This window comes from Pongo abelii, chromosome 11 (genome assembly GCF_028885655.2).
Source record: "Pongo abelii isolate AG06213 chromosome 11, NHGRI_mPonAbe1-v2.0_pri, whole genome shotgun sequence".
Classification (NCBI taxonomy): Eukaryota; Metazoa; Chordata; class Mammalia; order Primates; family Hominidae; genus Pongo; species Pongo abelii.
In genome coordinates this window covers 94,589,842-94,607,359 of record NC_071996.2, presented here as the reverse complement: position 1 = coordinate 94,607,359, position 17,518 = coordinate 94,589,842, and the positions used below count along the sequence as shown (strand labels likewise).

The 17,518-nt window shown below is 39.4% G+C and overlaps 2 long non-coding RNA genes across 5 annotated transcripts in view; one reads left to right on the top strand and one right to left on the bottom strand.

The window, feature by feature from the left end:
* The window catches only part of LOC129058072 (uncharacterized), a 59,674-nt gene extending 43,721 nt beyond the window's left edge, over positions 1 to 15,953 (bottom strand). Inside the window, exon 1 of the long non-coding RNA XR_008522908.1 lies at positions 15,783 to 15,953. This is a non-coding gene — a long non-coding RNA (uncharacterized LOC129058072). The remainder of the gene's footprint in view (positions 1 to 15,782) is intronic.
* The window catches only part of LOC129058071 (uncharacterized), an 80,198-nt gene that overhangs the window by 46,077 nt on the left and 16,603 nt on the right, over positions 1 to 17,518 (top strand). The window lies entirely within an intron of this gene.

The window sequence follows — 17,518 nt, the reverse complement described above, 5'->3', positions numbered from 1 at the left end:
CCATTGAAACTGTTTATAGCTAGTATGAAACTAACAAAATATCATTTACTAGATTATATATTTTCATAGCAGCAATTTTAAAAACAGGTTGAATTTCACCACTATTTCTTCCTTTCCTCCTGGAATTAGGCATTGTTTTGATAATCTTGGTCAACTAAAAATATTCTTTCTATAACTATAAAGTTGGTATGAAAGTTTTTTAGGAAAAAATGCTTTTCTATTTTAAACTGAATCACAACACATATGTATAGACATCAGTTTTTGGAAGAAGAGCTATTTTTAAATAGTGTATAAAATGGCATTTAAAATAAGCCATTTCATCAGAGTTGCCTCCCTTGCCTAACAAACTATTCTGAAACTAACCAAATGATTCGATTATTCAGTTCAAATAAACAAATGTTAGTACCTAAGTGTTAGTTTCTGCATGGGACACAAAGAGATGCTGCTCCCACAGAGATCTCCATCTGCGGAAAGGGTTAGATAAGGGCAGAGCAGCTGTCACAGGAGATGGGGGATGAGGGGGTTGAGTGAGCAAAAGGAGTGCAAAAACCTATGGACATGCAAACGAGGGAGGGAAACAATAAATATTTGTTGAAAAGAATTATCCTAGAATAAATCAGACATTTAGTAAAGGTAGCTGTGGAGGCAGAGGCTTGGGATGAGGCTTGAAGGATGAGAGGGATTGAAGAAAAAAATCCTGGGCTTGCATCCAGAGCACAAGCATTTAGCAAGTCCAAATATTTAAGATACTGCAATGATTTTTACAAGAATATGTAAAATATTTTAATTTCACTCCTTCTAAAAACAATTATCTCTTTCCACTGTGGTGAACTTATCCAAGTCCCTGGGTCCTAGCCACTTTTGTCAGCCTTTTAATATGAAACCGGAAGGATAGAAATCCCAGCAGCCTGGAGACCTTTTGCTTTTGTGTCATAGTCACCCTGTCCCCGATAGCTCATATTGTATCTTCATTTGTGCTTGTACTGAGAATGGAGTTTCTTAGGGCTTAACCCACTCATTCAACAAATATTTAGTGAGCATCTGCTGTGTTCTAGGCATTGCCAGGCACCAGTATCAGAAAGGTGAATATAAATCTTCAGGGAAATGCAAATCAGAGCCACAATCAGGTATCACCTCACAATGGTTAAGATGGACATTATATTAAAAAAAAAAAATGTCAAGACAAGTGTGAGCAGGCATGTGGAGAAATTAGAATCCTTGTACACTGCTGGGGAGAATGTATAATGGTGTGGCTGCTATGGAAAACAGGATGGAGGTTTCTCAAAAAATTAAAAATAGAACTATCATTTAATCGATGAATCTCACTTCTGAGTATATACCCAAAAGAATTAAAATCAAATCTCAAAGAAATATCTGTATTCCCACATTCATTATTTATGGCCACGATAAGGAAACAACCTACATGTCCCTTGACGGATGAATGGATAAAGAAAATGTGGTATATACATACAATGGAATATTATTCAGCCTTTATGAAAAGGAAAGCCTGCCATATGCAACAACATGGATGTACCTAGAGGACATCATGCTAAGTGAAATAAACCAGTCATGGAAGCCCAAATACTGCATGATTCCACTTGCAGTAGGTATCTAAAACAGACTCAGAAATGGAAAGTAGAATGGTAGTTGCCAGGGGCTGGGGGAAGGGAGAAACGGGAAGTTATTGTTGAACAGGTGTGAAGTTTCAGTTATTCAAGATGAATAAGTTCTAGAGAACTACTGTACAACATAGTGCCTTGTAATTAACAACACTGTATTGTGCACTTAAAAATTTATCAGGAGGGTGTATCTTATGGAAAGTGTTCTTACCACAATAAAAAAAAATCAAGCTAAACAAAATAGAAGGGTGAATACACCCTTAAAAAAATCACGTATAAACAAGGGAGTCAAAGACATGAAAACAGAAAGGTAGCTGCAGCTACAGGGCAGAACTAAACCACCAGGGCGAAACATTCTGTAGAGGTATTGCAGGAAACAAATTAAGCCACCCAGATTAGGGTCTCAGGCCCATTATTTCCTAAGTACTCCAAATTAGAACAGTATGTACATCCTAATTTTTTGCCAGTTTGCCAATTTGATAGGAAAAAAAAAATTAGTTTATTGTTGTCCCCTAGGACTGGAACAATATCACAGGCTTCTGTCTAAAGTTTCTGTCTCCCTAACTCCTGGCTGATCCCCTATGAAAAGTGTCATCTTCCAGTTCTAGTTCTGGAGGAAGCTCCAGGGTATATTTCAAAGGCAACATCAAAAGACCAAGTTGAAAATCAGAAGGTTCCCTATGGGCTTCCTGTTCTTTTCTGGTCTGAGGTGAGGGCATATCCTTTGGTAAGGAAGAGATCTGTGGTCAAAGAAATGATCCCATCCTTTAAGGTAAGACTAGCTCCAGTTTAGCAAAGAGTGCCTTTGTCTCCTGGGATCAAGACAGTGCAATACCCTACATACAACACAGTCCCCCAGCATGCATAGGAGGACAGGAGCACACACTGGTCATTTCCCTGCAGAGCCACCTACATGAAAGGAAGGCTGGTAGGCGCAGGGTATAACTCAGTGAATGAGCCATGTCCTCTCCTGCAGATGAGGCGACTAGTGTGCCTGCAGCTAAAGAAAATTCTGGCAATGCATTGGCTTTGTTGGGCCAAACCTCTCCCTGTTCCAGCAACATATTTAGCCAGTTTCCTCACCTACTCGTAAAAAGAAAAAACGCAGCTGGGTGACATGTAGCCCCTTCGGGATTTGTAATCAGACAAGGAAGAGCAAGAGGTAAATAGAAATAATAAAGGTCTCCATTTATTGTGTTGTTTGTAAGAAGCTTTGTTAAGGCATAATTTGCATACCATAAAACTCATCTATTTAAAAACACAATTTAAGGAATTTTAATAAATTGGCAGTTGTGTGAAATTTGCCAACTCTCCATCACCCCCAAAAGTGTCCACTTATAGCCAATTCCAGCCCCAAAACAACCATGATTCTGCTTTCTGTTTTTTTATAGATTTGCCTTTTCTGGAAATTTCACATAAATGGAATCATACAATACACAGGTTTTTGCCTTGGCTTCTCTCAGTGTCATGTTATTGAGCTCCTTCAACACTGTAGCATGTATCAGTACTTCTTTACTTTTCATTGCTGAAGAATATTTCATTGTATGGATGGATTTTGTTTCTTCATTCACCAGTTTATAGACATTGGATGGTTTCCAGTTTGGGCTATTATGAATAAAACTGCTATGAACGTTCCCATGCATGTCTTCATATGAACATATGTTTTCATTTCTCTTGGGTAGCTAGACAGGAGTAGAATTAGCAGGTTATATGGCAAGTTTATGTTTAACTTTTTAGAAACTGCCAAACTATTTTCCAAAGTGGCTACATCATTTCCCATTCACACCAGCAATATGTGTGGGGTCCAGTTTCTCCACATCTTCCCTAACACTTGTTGTCTTTTTCACTATTATCTTTTGAGTTGGTTTATATGTTTTGAAGACTCAGATTTTTCCCACCCTCCAGGACCAGAAACCAGCATGGCTAAGCATAAGAACTGGGTCCTAAATGGCTGAAGCTCTTGAGGCAGTGGTACTTTGGGAAGAGCATGGTTGTGGAGATGGACACCCACATCCCTGTTACTATAACAAGGAAGGGGTAGAGCAAGGCCAGATACCTCCATTGTCCAATCTCTATTGTTCAAGGCAGAAAAACCAGTTCTTCTAAGGACAAAGAGTTTCCTTCAGATTAGAAATTATCTCAACTTGTTCATGCAAGGATTTATGAACATTTATGAGCCCCTTTGGAGAGATGAAAAAAGGTATTTCTCATATACTACAAGAAATCAGCTAATTCAACTTCAATATATTTTTTATATCTGTTGCAAGTAAAACATCATGCTGGGAGGAAGATAGAGCAAAACAAAATCTCTAATTAATCAAGTTTAAAATCTGCTCATTCCAGCAGATGGAAGTAGGGAAAAGAGGTAGGATGGGAAGGGGGTGGTACCATTGCCTCTGATAAAAATTGTTGAGTCACAGCACCTTAGCATGTGTCTAAGTCATCAGTGTATGGGGACATAAAGTGGTAGGAAGTTCAACAAATGCTTTAAAAAATTCATTTGGGGGTTTTAATAATTATAACCTCAAGGTAGGCATATATGCAGTAACAATTCTGAGAGTTTTCGCTGCCTTCCAATTAGTGACCCTTTAAGAAACTTCTGAATAGATCCATTTATGTCTCATTGCTTATGACTTTAAAGCTATTCCAGGGTTTGTCAGCATCTTGTGAAATTAGATGGGGAGGACTAAGAGGAAGGAAAACCTAGAAAATGACACAGTTTTGTGAAGATTAATTTCAGGCTTGCCTTCTGTGGGTAGAGAAGGGATTCAACTGGCTTCTCCATTTCTTACAGAATAGCTTTTCTCATTATCCCTGAGCTGTGAACCAATGGTATACTAGAAGCCTATGAAGTATGTTTAGGGAGCAAAAGCCAATTGGGTATATTTTTCCCAATTCTACATTCAGTGTCATCTCTAACCAGCAAACACTAGGAATCAGAACCAGTTGTTGAAAATTTGCCAGCACATCACTGCAGAGAATTGTACAAACTCTCCAGCAAGGCATTCTGGATAATCTTCCTCTGAGCCTAAAGAAGAATTCTGAGGCTGACCTTGGAAGGCAGCTACAACAAGTGCTATAAAAGTCTCAAATGGTTTAACAAATACAAAAAAAAAAAAATAGGTATAGCTAGGCTTTTTCTTGTAGAGGAATGATAGCAATAGAGTGCCTCTGGATTCAACACAGAAGCTAACATTAACTGTGGGGGGTAGCCATTGGGAATTAAACGCACAATTTTGTAAGATGCATAAAACAGCTTCATAAATAACTATGATATGAGACAGAAGGTGGTCAGAGGCACAATGTACAAATGAGAGGAGATTATTCAGAGGAGGCAAAAGCTGAGCCCACCGCATGGCCAGGTGTAGGGCCTCTTGCAGGTGAGGAATGCCTGGGCTGCACCCATTTCTAAGCCTCCTGTTGTACTAACACAGGAGGAAATGCCACAACAGTATTACAAACATTGTGGTATGTCTTTACTAAATACATTACTACTTTAAATACACCTACACACAAAATATAATGCTATACAATTGCAATCTTCATAACATTTTAGAAGTTATTAAAATATTAATTCACTGTGCACTACAGGGGGTATGGTTTCAATGGAAAGTTGTCTAATAAACATCTTTTTTGAAAACTGTTAGTGAATCTGAGTGACTCCTTGTTGAACCTCTGTGGGAGGTCAGTCTAAACCTTAGGGCCATCTTGACAGGAAAGCCCCCACCCTCAGAGCCAGGATTATAGCAAAGTTTATGACGTCCAAGTAGGACTTTGTTATATACAGAAAGAAGCATTTATCCAGCAGAACTTGGATATTTTCATTTTTACATAGGTAAATTACCCCAATAACAAGTGTATCACCCTCAAATACTCAAACAATTTTGTCTATACAGTATTTAATGAGAAAACTTCCACAGCCTTCTATTATAGGTTTTTAAAAATAACGTCACCTACTGTTGACAAATTCGGAAGTATTGTTACTCTCTGCTCTCATTATGTGACATGGTAACTGACAATACAGTTTTGCCCTTTTAAGTTTTGTCTACTGCCCGCTCGGTGCTGAAGTCACTTCCTGCTGCTGTTGGCACATCTGCCCCCTGCAGCTGAGCTTTTTCTGGTTGGTGATTACTCTGTACACTGGTTTGCTGCTATTTGGAGAATCAGATAAGCAGCTTGTTTACATTTGTTATGAAGAATCTGTAACGTAAGAGAGGAAGCTGCAACCTCTGACCCTGATGGGACTGTATAACCCACCTTCTCCATAGACTTTGTAGACTAGAGCTGTGCTTGGGAGCTTGGTTGTTGCTTGGTGTCTAGATGAGGAGTTTTTAATATACTGTTACGGGCTGAATTGTGTCCCCCTCAGAATTCACATGTTGAACCCCCTATCCCCAGTATCTCAGAATATGATTGTATTTGGAGACAGGGTCTTTAAAGAGGTAGTTAAGTTAAAATGAGTCATTAGTGTGGGTCCTAATCTGATAGGACTGGTGTCCTTATAAAAAGAGATTAGGACACAGACTGGCACAGAAGGAAGACCCTGTAAAGACACAGAAAGAAGATGGTGGCCTACAAGCCAAGGAGAAAGACCACTGAAGAAACCAACCCTGCTAACACTTTGATCTTGGACTTCTAGCCCCCAGGATTGTGAGAAAATAATTTTTCGTTGCTTAAGACACTCAGTCTGTGGTGCTTTGTTATGGCAGCCCGACCTGACTAATCCACTAACCAGGCAGCTTTCACCTGTGGTGTAGTGTCCTGAGATTATGCCTGGAGTAGAGAAAAGTAAGAGCTATTCCATAGGCTCCCCTCACCAAGCCCATGTCTCAGGACAACTCTTTTATTTAACCTGATGGTATTATTGCAAACTTCAAGGTTTTCTAGGTACCGAGCCGCCAACTCACTGACGAGAAGGAAAGAGATGACTGGACCCTGCAAGGAGACAGAGAAATGAGCTTTGATGTACACACGAATAATGAGGAATTTAAGAAAAAAAAAAGTTTTTCCTGTGGGAAGATGGATTCTGAGCTATTAGTTAAAAGTTAAGAAAAACACCAGGAATTGTTGTTAATTCTTTCCTAAATCTATCAGTTCAATTAGCTGCTGAGACCAAAAAAAGTCATAAATTGTGAATTTTTATACACAAAACATTTTTTATAAAGCATAAAAGTAAATCATCAGGGTATTCTTGAACAAAAACCACAGTGAAAGATGAATGACTATGTAAAAACCCAATTTGAATAATTTTAAAAAGACATCAGATAAAAAGAAAAGGCCTAGAGAGAGAATGAAAATTTGAAGGGAAATAAGGGACTTAGAAATGAGGACAGAAGGGACCAGGAAAAGAGAAGGAACAGAACTGCAGTTTTGGAAATTATGAGATAAAGTCTGGGTAGATAGGTACTGTTTCCCCCAAACCTCAGAGTGCCAAGCCTGATGAAAACTTGTGAAGTTTGAAGTTTTGCTTTAGGATACATGAAAGACAATCAACCCTTGCCTAATAGGTAATAGACAATATTCTAGCCTTCTCCCAATTATTGGCTGGACCAAAAAAAAATGTATATAGATTTGAAGTAGATTTGTATCAGCATATTGATGAATGGATAATATTAAAGGAAACTGAATGTTTGAGAAATTCCTAAGGAGCAGAGGCTGAATCCAGGGTGAACAAACTCACTCGCCCACCGTTGATCCCAGAGCCCCTGCCTGAGATAGAACTCACATGTGTCTTCATGGGGCACAAACCAAAGATACCCTAGAAGCCTGGGTGGGGTGGGAGACACACAGGACAGAGAAGCGCTAGGTCTTTACATATCTTCAAGGGGATTTCATTTTTTGTCTCCTTACTAGCCTTAAAATTTTCCCATCTTCTTAGAAGTGGTAGCCATTTCTAAGAATACACAAATAACAAAAGTATGTTTTTCCACTGTTCCTAAATGTTAAAGCAGAAAAATCTTAAACCAACTTGGAGCCCTTTGAAGTCAATTATTGCCTACTGAAAAGCAGTGTCCTTGTTTCCACATCATGCCTGGCAGGTGAGCTCAGACACAATCTACTGACTCCAGGACTGTTATCCCTGGACTCGGAGATGTCCTTTGCAGATTGACTCCAAAGAAAGCTGGCAGGTCCAGACTTGGTGTGGCTGAACCCCAGGCTCATGAGCTGATATGATTAACACATTAGCTTCAGATGTGAGCACCTGCAAGCAAAGGGATGGGGCCTGGCAGAGCTGCTAACAAGTTAGATTCCAAAGAACCTGACAGACTGGAAAAGCAAACACAGATGAGCATGGCCAGGTGTCCATAAATTGACCATTTAACCTCACCTGAGTTTACTTCTCTGGTGACCACACTAGCAAGAACTTTAGCCATGTAACTCACCAACCTGTGAGCGCTAATTAAAGTTTGCTAAGAGATGTATAATCAGCCCAGACAACTGCTCTGGGAATGCAGAAGTGCTCATACATACACAGTGCTGCTCTTAATCTTTTGTTGTTGTTAGGATTCTTCCTGTTTTATAACAATGATTCAGCACATAATTGGCTGCAAAGATTCTATTTTTGTTGTGGGGTAGGAAGTCCTCATTTGCAATACGCACTCTTTTCCTTCTGACAGTGGTGCAATGTAAGCACCGTAATGCATGTACACAGCAGGGATGATGGATAGCACTAAAACATCCATCCCCTCTCCTCAAGCCTCCTCTGGACAGAGGAGTTGGGTGTGAGGTGAATAGTCAAGGCTAGGCTGGAGGTGCTGTCTCTGGGCTGTCACTGAGGTGTTCTCCATGAGCACACATTGGTAGGCATGTGACTCAAACCCAGCCTTTGATTCATAAGACATTTTAGCTCTCATTCTATGACTTGAGATGTGAGTGCTAGAACAAAACAATTAACTAGAGGTGGAAGCCGGGCATTTAACATTAGGATTCATTTACTTCAGAGTCTAAAGTGTATACCCCCCTACCCCCAACACTCACACAGTCCCAAACACCACATCTTATTTTTTATTTTTTATTTTTTTTTGAGATGGAGTTTTGCTCTTGTTGCCCAGGCTGGAGTGCAATGGCATGATCTCGGCTCACTGCAACCTCCACCTCCTGGATTCAAACGATTCTCCTGCCTCAGCCTCCCAAGTAGCTGGTGTTACAGGAATGCACCACCACGCCCAGCTAATTTTGTATTTTTAGTAGAGGCGGGGTTTCTCCATGTTGGTCAGGCTGGTCTTCAAATCCTGACCTCAAGTGATTCACCCGCCTCGGCCTCCCAAAGTGCTGGGATTACAGATGTGAGCCACCGCGTTTAGCCAACACCCCATCATTGTTTGGCCATCAGACAATTAATTCTACAAACTAGCTGAGTAGGGGCAGGGGGCCAAGACTGCAAGGAGGCTAACTTTGACCTATTCCATTCTCAAACGTAAGCCAGGTAAACACAAAATCTTTGAATCTGGAGGAAACTTACAGGTCTATCAAGTCCAAATTTCTATACAATAGAAATCTCTTGATTACATCACCAACATATGGTCATGTACCCTTTGTCCAAATCTCTAAAGACAGTAGGTAGATTTTTTACCCTGAACCTAATGAAATGTTCCATTTGGTGCCTCTCACTGCCAAGGCCTTCTTCCAGGCCCTGTGCTAAATTTTGTATGTATCATTTACATTTTTTTCTTTAAAAGGGCTCCCATTCTGGGGGCCCTGTATAAGCTTCTGGCCCCACAAAACCTGAGGTAGGGACAATAATACCTTTCCAAAGAGCAATGCAAAATGCTTTCTTACACTGGAATTAAATCTGCTTCTACAAATACACCAAAAATATCAGAAACATGTTCTCGGTGATAGAATGATATTTCTGAGATTGAGTGTATTCATCGAGTGAGTATTTAACAGGGTTATCTGAAAGTCCTACATTTAGATTTAAAAACAGTTGCTCTCTTTCACCCCAGTACCTTCATTCAGGCTGACCCCTCTTCCTAAAAATCTCTCATCTTTATTTTGTCTGATTATCTCCTACTTTGCTTTCAGATCTCAAATCATTAGCTCCTCAAGAATGTCTTCCCTAACTTCCTCGACTAGGACAAATCTTCCTATACTTAGTGTCATCACACCATGCTTCTTCAGGGCACATACCATGTTGTAACTTTTACACATATTTGCACGCTTAGATTTCTCTCTAAATAACCCACCAAGCTGAAAGATGCATGAGGCCCAATCATTACCTCCCTTTTCTCACTTCCGCAAGCCCAAACTCAGCACAGCCTGGCACAGAGAAGACACTCAAGACATTCACAGACTGAATCAATAATGCACAACAAAGGTTAACAGCAATTGGTAAGAAAAGGTCCTCTAGATTTAGGTCCATGTGATAAGGAATTATATTTTAGCTCATTATGAAGTACATTTTCTGATAATTATTGCTGTCCAACAGTGAAATGGGCTACCTTAAAAAGTAGAGTATGACCCTCAAAAGTACATGTTCACAACTAGGAAAGCTTACAATTGGACTAAGTTCAGATAGATCATTTAAGATTTGTTTCAACTAGAAATCTTGTGGCCATTGAGATATAGCTTTTGTTAATGGCACGATGATGATCTGCATATGTGTTGATATGGTACTGTGTTTAACAAGGAAGACATTAAGTAGAACGAAACAGTTTCTGTTAGAAATTTATGTTTGCTATAGATAGGAACCAACACAGAGGAGTAACTATATGTAAGAAAATAACAGCACTGGAAGGGGGAACCCAGAAAGAATCTGCAGTCTCACTGAGTACGGAAAGATCAGAGTTCAGAGCGCTTAAAGTGTTTAGGATTTGTAATCCTGAGTACCATCAAGGAGGGAGCTTCAGGGCCTGGGAAATCTACAGAGAGATCCCTTCAGGTATTTGACTGAGTGCTAATCTGGACAAGCATGAAAGGAAACCACCCAAGGCTAGGGAAGGAACCATGAGAATGAGTAGGCAGAAAAATGTTTGGAACTTACACAAGGCTTGGACTAGTTAATGGTCCTTTCAGCCAGAATAGAAAGACCTCTTAATGCAAAGGACATCAGGTGTTGGCAAACTACAGCTCACAGGCCACATCCAGCCCACAGACTTTTTCAACAGCTCACAAGCTAAGAATGATGTGTGTATTCTTGAAGGATTGAAAAAACAAAGAAATATATGCAACAGACTGTGTGTGGCCTGCAAAGCCTAAAATATTTACTATGTGGCCACTACCAAAAAAGTTTACCAGTCCTCCAAATAGTCTGTAGACAGCTTCAGTTTTATTATTAGTATTAGTATTAGTATTAGTATTAATATTATTTTGAGAAACAGTCTCACTCTGTCACCCAGGCTGGAGTGCAGTGGCACGATCTCAGCTCACTGAAACCTCCACCTCCTAGGTTCAAGCGATATTCATGCCTCAGCCTCCCGAGTAGCTGGGATTACAGGCACACACCACCACATCTGGCTAATTTTTGTATTTTTAGTAGAGACAGAGTTTCACCATGTTGGCCAGGCTGGTCTCAAACTCCTGACCCCAAGTGATCTGCCCACATTGGCCTCCCAAAGTGCTGGGATTACAGAGTGAGCCACTGCACCTGGCCTGTTATCAGGTCAGTAGTAGATATAAGTTAGCCCTAAGATAAAGACTGTCCTGGACCCACCCTAACAAACTTGAGAGCAATCCTCAAGAGGATTCTACTTGTAACTTAGCTAGCAATGAAACAAAAGCCTAGTACTATTTAATGAAATACAGCAAACTCTAGTTTCCTAAAATATAAAATTCACATTGGTCATTCAATAAAAAAATTGCCACACATGCAAAGAATAGGAAAATATTACCCTGTATATTAATCTATTGCTGTATAACAAACTACCCCAAGAGTCTGTGGCTTCAAACAATAAACATTTCTTATTTCATGTAGTTTCTGTGAGTCAAGAATCCTGGCAGAACACAGTGGGGAATGCTTGTTTCTTCTTTAAAGTGCTTGGGGGCTAAGCTGGAAGACTTGAAGTCTGGGGGCTGGAATTATCTAAAGTCTCATTTAGCTATATATTTTGTATTTAGTGGTGACTGTTGGCCACCTTTTGTGAGGAAAGAGTTAACAGAGCAGGTATGGTCATATATTCCTTGCATGGCTCCAACAGAACCTAGAACCATGATTGACCCTTTGCCAATAACTAAGAATATGGCTCTTGGATGTCAGGGACTGATGATTTTGTTGTGCACACCTGAAGCAATGGACTGTGCTATAGTAGCTTTTCAGGTTGCTTTGTACAAGTATCAAGATTAATGATGTGCACCTGCCTTCATTCTTGGAGTCCTGTATTTCAGTTGCCATGGTTGGTTGCATAGCAAGATATGCTTATGTGACCAGCATACCAAAAATTCTTTGGATCCTGGGTAGAGATATTTCACACATGTTCCTGTAAGTTGCTGCTAGAGAGAAAGTACATCCTGTGTGGCCTCTAATGAAGAAGGACTCTGAAGCCTATACTGGTCCTCTCTGGACTCCACCCAGTAAAAATATTTATCCTGCTATTTTCTCTGTATCCTTTGGCATAATAAACTGTAGCTGTGAATATAGCCTTCTTTTGAGTCTTGTGAGTCCTGACCAACCACCAAATGTGGGTGGTCAACATACATTTATTGCCTCATTGTTTCTGTAGGTCAAGAATCTGGAGTGGCTTGGCTGGGTATTGATTCGAGGTCTCTCATTATCTAGGAGTTAGGCTTGGCCAAGTCTGAAGGATCTGCATCCAAGCCCATTTATGTGGTGTTTGGCAGGAGGCATCAGCTCCTTGCTACCTAGATTCTCCACAGAGCTGTTTATGACATGCTTTCCCTGAGAGGAAGTGATCTGAGGTGATCCAAGAAAGAGAGAGAGAGAGAGAGGCAAGGGCAGGAGCTGTGACAGAAGCCATAGTCTTTTATAATCTAATCTCAGAAGTGAAATAACATCACTTTTGCCATATTTTATTGGTCACACAGATCAACTTTGGTACAATGTGAAAGAAGATTACACAAAGGTCTATATACTGGGAAGTAGCAATGATTGGGTACTGTCCTGAAGGCTGACTACTATACTAGAATAGCTGTATTAACATGAGACAAAGTAGACTCTAGGAGAAGGAATACTATTAGTGAAAAAGAGGGACATTTCACAACACTAGAGGGGTCAATTTCTCAAGGAAACTAAAAATCTTAAGTGTGAATGCAGAGCTTCATGCCAAATTATATCCCAAATAGAGATTTTCTCCATGTGTGTTTATAAAAGGAAATTTTTGTGGTGGATTTTAGCATATTTCTAAGTCCACAACAGCATCTTCATTGCAGTTGTCTTCATCACCACCAAGGGAATCTAAAAACCAACTTTTTTTCTAATTTTAGAAAATAATTATGAAGATGCTATAACAAAAATAAAAGTTCATTTGTAAATAGCTCTGCTTTAAGTAAAGTACAATGGGAAAAAATAAAACTCACCTATGAGTTAAGAAAGGGCATGGGGATTTAAAGAAATCATAGTTCAGCAAGGCAAACAGGAAATCATAACCACAAACCAGGAACAAGGCCGAAGCAGCAGAAGGTGACGTCTAGGTGACTTTTTTTTTTAAATGGTTGATAGGCAGGCAAAGTTTGATGCTGATGATGTCTGGAAAGTGAGGAGAAGGTGCTGGAAAGTCTGTCAACCAGGCTATGAGCACTGGGAACTAAGAATGTGTCCTGCTCACTATTGATACCCTGGCACATAGCATAATACTGGGCACATGAAATAACACATGAGTAAATTAATTTTTTAAATATTAACTTTTTTTTATGAAAGAAACAGCTAATGGAAGAGCCTGCCACAATGTACCAATAGTTTTAAAGACATCATTTGAATAAGAACTCTAGAATATAGACTTTTCTTTTTTTTTTTTGAAATGGAGTCTTGCTCTGTCACCCAGGCTAGAGTGCAATGGCACATTCTCAGCTCACTGCAACCTCTGCCTCCCGGGTTCAAGGGGATTCTCCGGCCTCAGCCTCCCAAGTGTCTGGGATTACAGGTGCACATCACCATGCATGGCTAATTTTTCTATTTTTAGTAGAGACGGGGTTTCACCATGTTGGCCAGGCTGGTCTCAAACTCCTAATCTTAAACAATTCACCTGCCTCGGCCTCCCAAAGTGCTGGGATTACAGGCATGAGCCCCCATGCCCGGCCGACTTATTTTTTAAGGTTAGGTTATCTGGTCTCATCCTAATTTCTAACAGCTTTTAATAAAAAAGAAATATCTGGGAAAAGAATAAAAACAGCAAATATCAGATATACCCTGGCATTCAAGATTCCCCATTATCTGGCTCTACTTACTGTTCCAGATTTAGCTACCGGTTCTACCTTCTGGAAATCTGCCACTCCAAACAAATTGACCAAATACTATATTTTCTTGATTTAACTTGAACATTTCCCTCCCACTTTTTAATATCTCTGAAATCAAGATGTTTTACAATCAGTACATTTGGATTTGACAAAATGAGGTGACCTTCCTTTAAACATGTCCTATTTTTTCTTCCCTTGAAGATTTCGCTAATGCGATTTTTTTTAACCTCTTTTACATTTGTTGAAATCCAATCAATCTTTCTCATCTCAGTACAAATCCAAATCTCCTAAAAAGCCTTCCTGGTCAGCTTTTTAAAAGTTAATTTACTTTCTTCTGACTTATACTACTTAATATCAATGTTATATATTCTCCTGTCTTATTTATTTTTCCAGATTATAATAAGAATCCAATAGGCAAAAACTATGTCTCTTACAACTTTGTATTTTCCACAGCAACTAGCACATATTTTCCTCATTTTGATGATCAACAGCTATTACTTAAGTAAATGAATAAATTAATGACTATACACAATTATGCTTAAAGAACACAACTTACTACAAAAATGGGAAAGTTATATTTGTAACAATATGAGATGTCCATAGTACATTGTTAAAGATGAAAAAAACCAAGCTGCAGAACAGTATGTATATAATTACTTTACTTTTACTAAATCTTCAACAGTAAATTTCTCCCTAACACATAGAATGTGAATGGTTATGGATATACCTAAAAAGTTGTTTGGAAGATCACAGGCCTAATGGTTAACATCAATTATCTTGGGAAAGTGGAGTTGAGGTAATGAAACTGTGGAAGTTCATGATAGATTTTTTCCTTTTACTTGTTTACTTCACACATACACATGTGTGTGCACACAGACACATCTACGTTCTTTAAAAAAAAACATTCAACCAAGTATGTGAATTAGTTTTATAGTGAAAATTGAGGAAAAGTGATAAAAGGGAATGGCTCGCTGTCTTTCAGGTATGTAGCTTTATGATGAAGGGGAAAGAGAAAGCCCAAAATTCACTACATAGAAGGATGTGAGTTATGAGATATGACAACCAAGAAATAAGATTAATTCAGAAAACTGGAGAAGAAAATAGTTTTCTGAACCCAGATGTAGCCAAATTCTGGAGGCTTCTACACTGGTTGATACAAAACCCAGTATCACACAAAACAAAGTGGAAAGTTTAGGGCAGTGGGCCAGAATGGGGAAGTTAGTTATCTTAACAACAATGACAATTAAAAAGTTATTTCTTCTTTTTTAAAAAAATTAAATGTTTATGGGTACATACTAAGTATACATATTTATGGGGTACATGAGATGTTTTGATGCACGCATGCAATGCATAACAATCACACCGTGGAGAATGGGGTATCCACACTCTCAAGTGTTTATCCTTTGTGTTACAAACCATCCAAGTACACTTTTAGTTATTTTAAAATGTACAATTAACTTATTATTTACTATAGTCACTTTGATGTTATTTTAAGGTATAACTGAAGCAAGATTTCTATTCAAGAGACATCACTCAAATGTATTTTTCTCATAAGAGTGGCCTCATCAGAGGCATATTACTAGTAGAGAATATTGCCCATTTTTGTGTAATCCAGTGACATCCCTGATGTCAAGTAAACATACCGGATGAATGAGATATTTGTACATTTACCGACTGTAAAAACTTTTTGCTTTCTTTCTTTTTTCCACTGCTAACCATATACCAAACACTATGCTAAGCGTTTTACAGGTTTTATTTGTGCCTCCAACAACCTGTAACTCTCCCCACTTCACAGATGGGGAAGCTGAGGCTTACCTCAGTTTAACTGATGCCAAATCCCTTACTCTTTGCCTCTCCACAGCTGTGTCTTTCACATGACAATACTGTTAAATAAGCCCGAGGCATTAGCTTGAAGTTGTGTCCATACTTTGCATTCCTATATAACAAACTGCAACCTAACTTAATATGTAAACAAGCTGAAACTTAACTTAGAAGTATAACCGACAGCCGAGTTTCAGCCAATCATAGCCCTCCAGCTCATTGAGCCAAGCCCTGATAAGGCAGACACCTAGCTGTAGCCAATCAGGTGATTGCTCTACTTTGCTTCTGTGTCCAGATTATAAAAGCTTACTGCTCACTCTTCTGGGTGGCCTCTTCCTAGCTCTTCTGGTTCTGAGTGTTGCCTGGTTCATGAATTGTTCTTTGCTCAAACTCTGTTAAATTTAATTCCTTTGAAGTATTTCTTTCTTTCTTTCTTTTTTTTTTTTTTTCTTTTTGGAGAGGGAGTCTTGCTCTGTTGCCCAGGCTGGAGTGCAGTGGCTCAATCTTGGCTCACTGCAACCTCCACCTCCCGGGTTCAAGCGATTCTCATGCCTCAGCCTCCCAAGTAGTTGGGATTACAGGGGTCTGCCACCACACCCGGCTAATTTTTGTATTTTTAGTAGAGACAGGGTTTCACCATGTTAGCCAGGCTGGTCTCGAACTCCTCACCTCAAGTGATCCACCCACCTCCGCCTCCCAAAGTGCTGGGATTACAGGCGTGAACCACTGTGCCAGGCCTAAAGTCTTTCTTTAAAAAATACCTATTGTTAATTTACAAAAAAAAAAAAAAAAAAACAAACAACCCCATCAAAAAGTGGGCGAAGGACATGAACAGACACTTCTCAAAAGAAGACATTTATGCAGCCAAAAAACACATGACAAAATGCTCACCATCACTGGCCATCAGAGAAATGCAAATCAAAACCACAATGAGATACCATCTCACACCAGTTAGAATGGCAATCATTAAAAAGTCAGGAAACAACAGGTGCTGGAGAGGATGTGGAGAAATAGGAACACTTTTACACTGTTGGTGGGACTGTAAACTAGTTGAACCCTTGTGGAAGTCAGTGTGGCGATTCCTCAGGGATCTAGAACTAGAAATTCCATTTGACCCAGCCATCCCATTACTGGGTATATACCCAAAGGACTATAAATCATGCTGCTATAAAGACACATGCACACGTATGTTTATTGCAGCATTATTCACAATAGCAAAGACTTGGAATCAACCCAAATGTCCAACAATGATAGACTGAATTAAGAAAATGTGGCACATATACACCATGGAATACTATGCAGCCGTAAAAAATGATGAGTTCATGTCCTTTGTAGGGACATGGATGAAATTGGAAATCATCATTCTCAGTAAACTATCGCAAGAACAAAAAACCAAACACCGCATATTCTCACTCATAGGTGGGAATTGAACAATGAGAACACATGGTCACAGGAAGGGGAACATCACACTTCGGGGACTGTTGTGGGGTGGGAGGAGGGGAGAGGGATAGCATTGGGAGATATACCTAATGCTAGATGACGAGTTAGTGGGTGCAGCGCACCAGCATGGCACATGTATACATATGTAACTTACCTGCACGTTGTGCACATGTACCATAGAGCCTAAAGTATAATAATAATAATAATAATAATAATAAAAAGAAAAAAAAATACCTATTGTTGCTAGACAGCCCGTATATAGAACATTATTCCCCATTTCACATTCTTGT